Source organism: Lepidothrix coronata, unplaced genomic scaffold, assembly GCF_001604755.1.
Source record: "Lepidothrix coronata isolate B3197 unplaced genomic scaffold, Lepidothrix_coronata-1.0 Scaffold14, whole genome shotgun sequence".
NCBI classification, from domain to species: domain Eukaryota; kingdom Metazoa; phylum Chordata; class Aves; order Passeriformes; family Pipridae; genus Lepidothrix; species Lepidothrix coronata.
The window spans coordinates 6,269,495-6,271,835 of NW_016690194.1; the positions used below are offsets into that span (position 1 = coordinate 6,269,495).

Below are 2,341 nucleotides of genomic sequence, written 5' to 3' on the forward strand. Positions count from 1 at the left end.
ATTCAATGTTCTCTGTCATCTCTTGCTATTTCTATTAATTAAATGACAGGAGATTGGTGATGAAGGTAGAATGGGAATGTGAAAAAGAAGGAAATGTGTGAAACGAGTGGCTTCTTGACCTTATTTAATGATTGAGGATGTTATACACTAGTAACTGTTGATCAAAGGTGCAGTGTTCAGATGCCAAAGACTGAAATTAGAGTCTCGGGTCAAAAAAATGTTGATGTTCTTGCACGAGGAACAAATTTCATAAGCTATGTGGCTTTGCTATATCATAAATAGCTATAGTCCTTCCTTTCAGCTTTTAGTCCATCAGGGCACCAAACTGCAGTATCAGTTTCAAATCAGGGAAGCTCCTCCTAACCTCTGCTCCCTGAAGCCTACTTGTGAGTGCCAGCTCCAAGGCGCCAGGTAAATAAAGCACCTTGGGGAGTGGGAATGGAATAATTAAGTGTTGAAATAACCAGACTGGAAAACATATTGATAGCATTCACCTTTGCAAAACATCTACACTGCTTTTTGTAGGGAGCAGAGGCAGTTTTAAATGGCAGCTGGAGGCAATGACAAATCCTCTTCATTACTCCCCATGATGCAGACAGGATCCTGAGAGAGGAAGGCCCTGGTTCATCCACAGTCCTGGTAAACAAGGCACATGGAAAATAAGATAAGCCATGCTTTCTAAAGCCAACCCATGTTCTGGTATGGGTTCCTGGAGAGCTCTGTACGTCCTGTTCTGGCAGAGTCCCTTTACATTAATTCCAAGAGGGAGTGTAATTCTCCCTACAGCTTAGTAAGTGCTGTGTTCAGCTTTATCTAAGCTCTCTTTTAAAAGAAGCACTGTTAGAGGTTAGTGGGAAACAGTAAACAAAAATAAGCATGCAGCAGCTAGCGTAATTACATGTTTGGGGCAGAGAGGAGCAGGTGCTTTTCTGGATGATAGCCACAGTTCAAAGCCTTAGTCCATCTGTTTTGTTGGGAGACTGCTGGCACCTGATCGACAAATCTGGCCAATGCTGACAGCTCTTATTTGGAGAGTAGCTGGCATGTGAGAGTGCATTTATGTTTGTAACTACAGTCAGGACAGCTAACAGGGTTAGGTACTCAATTGCAGCAACTTCTGCGTTTTTTATGTTTTGCTTTTTCTATTTTTTATTTTTACTTCAGTCCAGAATATTTTGGCAAAAATGGAAAGAGATAAACAGAAATGATATATGTGTATGTAAGTGTAGGTGTATGTGATTCTGGCTGGTGTGAACCTCTGCTTGGCTTGACACAGAAGAGTCTTTAACCAAGTTCTGCCATATCTCAGGTTAGCACTCTAGTCTCAACACTAAGTTTTGATGGTTCATTTTTCCCAAGTATTTTTCACTAATCTACAGCTGTGTTGCACTAAAAGGGGGGAGACCTGTCCTCTCCACCTTTGCTTTGCAGACTTTTGGGCTCACACTAGTACCTGGCATGTTCAGCCAGTTCAGCTCACTAATCCAGCAAGAACCTGTCACTTGGCTTTGAAGGCTTTGTCTGCAGCCCAATCAGCTTGCTTCTACAGCTTAGAGAAGGAATGAAAAGTGACAGGAGAGGGAAGGGCCAGAATGTCTTTTTTCAGCAGTAATGCTGGTTCAAATCAGCTAAACTGCTTTGTAAACCACACACATAAATAGTTTCAAACTCTGTAAAGGTTTGAGTTCAATAGTTGTTTTAGCTAAAAACATTTCCGCAAGCTCTGGTAAAACTCTGTCTAGGTGCCAGTTGCCCTTAGCAGGAACTAAAACAGTTCTCTACCTGCTTATAGGGAAACAGCAGCTATCCCAAACCCAGAAACACTGGCAAATGTGAGCTGGGAGAGCCTGTACCCTGGGGAATGTTTAACCAGGAAGGCAAGCCCTGAACACCAAGTACCTCTGCTCTGCTGTGGAGGAAAGGGCAGCATGGCAAATGCACCACTGTGGTATTGACCTCTCCTGACTCAGGACCCTCTCTCTTCAGTACTGGGTTACTCCAGTTAGCAAATGGAGGAATGACATCCATTGGTCTTTCCTTCTCTTCTCAAGTTCCCTGGGTACAGCTAATTCTGGTCCATCTGGTGATGATACAGCGTTAGTAAGGAAAAGGAAGTTTGCTGTGCTCCTGCCTGTGCCACAGGATTCCTGTGGCACTGCTGAAGTCACAGAATCCATCCTTGACCCAGCCCTCTGGTGTGCGGGCAGATAATAGTCCTACCCCGCCTGTGAGGGTTGGGCTGCAGCTCAGCACAGGGAGTGTTTCTAAAACTGGTTCAAGTCTCAGTGCTGCACAAGCTCTCATCCTTCAAGCGACCATTACTTTTGCTAAACTCCTGAGA

The 2,341-nt window shown here is 44.0% G+C and overlaps 1 long non-coding RNA gene across 1 annotated transcript; it reads right to left on the minus strand.

The window, feature by feature from the left end:
* Positions 1-492: 492 nt before the first annotated feature.
* LOC108493091 lies at positions 493-2,341 on the minus strand. Its single transcript, XR_001873336.1, has 3 exons — positions 2,221-2,341; positions 1,900-2,080; positions 493-636 (listed from the first exon to the last, which is right to left on the minus strand). It is a non-coding gene; the product is annotated as an uncharacterized LOC108493091 (long non-coding RNA).